This window comes from Xyrauchen texanus, chromosome 22 (assembly GCF_025860055.1).
Source record: "Xyrauchen texanus isolate HMW12.3.18 chromosome 22, RBS_HiC_50CHRs, whole genome shotgun sequence".
NCBI lineage: Eukaryota > Metazoa > Chordata > Actinopteri > Cypriniformes > Catostomidae > Xyrauchen > Xyrauchen texanus.
The window spans coordinates 30616764-30617885 of NC_068297.1; positions in this window are offsets into that span (position 1 = coordinate 30616764).

Below are 1122 nucleotides of genomic sequence, written 5' to 3' on the forward strand. Positions count from 1 at the left end.
TACACCTCTCTCTGAATCACTTTCCTTGAAAAATATTTGCTTTGCATCTTTCCTCAGACAAGATCTATTTGCATTTAAACTTCCCATTTTGATTTAGTAATAACCAAATCCATAAAAACCCAAGAACACAAGTGGACCCTGTAGATGGTTCTGTCACATGAGCAAATTGTTTTTAAGCTCAAGTCATGCTTGTTTCAAATCCTGGATATTTCTATAGACATGTTAGAATTTAGTTTTGAAGTTAACATGATAGGAAATGTGAAACAAGAAGTGCCAAGTGAGGAAGGAGAATCATCATTTACCGCTGGAAGAGAATGATCAGGAAATCAGCACAGAACTCATGACTGCCTGATGGATTACAGTGTTCAGGGTCTTCATATACTGTGGACTTAGACATGGGTTGAACTTGGCCTTTTGTTTTGCTTGCCCCATTTAACCTTTTGTTTAAATGAGTGTACTGACTTCTTCTGTTTAACCAAATAAATAATTATGTAGTTCTTGGTTGAAGTGCTTTCCATGGAGAAAAAAAATGTTTGAGTTTTTCTTTTTGCCAAAGGGTCAGTGAAAAGAGGTGCTTAAGCCTCAGAAATGCTGTTTGTCTACTTGAGGAGGTCAAATGAAATATTATGAGCAATTTTCTATTAATTTAATATGGGGTTTGCAAGTTTTGCAATACTGTTACTAGTTTTAATACATTTTAATAATATGTTGTTTTCTATAAATGTAAAAGAGAATAACAAAGACAAAGGAAATGACTGAATGGATAACTTGCTGATCTACCCTAAATTAAGCTGTCATTCAAGTAGAGGCTTGCTAGCTTGGGACTATTTATTGGTTTGTACTGTAGTTATTGATAAACTATTCTTGCAATAATTTTGGTAAGGTTGAGATTGAAATTGTGTTCGAATTTGTCTCCATTTTATTAAACTGTGTAGACAGGGTCCAATTGATTTTAATTGGTGGGAGGACATTTGATATGTTTTAAACTAGAAACTTTTATGCAGTGTTAAACTAAGATGATAGATTACCAAACACAACTAATAGAGTATAATAAAGTTTAAAAGCAGAAAACGTTTTAAACTGATGTCCTCATTGGAAAAAAAGATACTGGAAAAAAAAAAA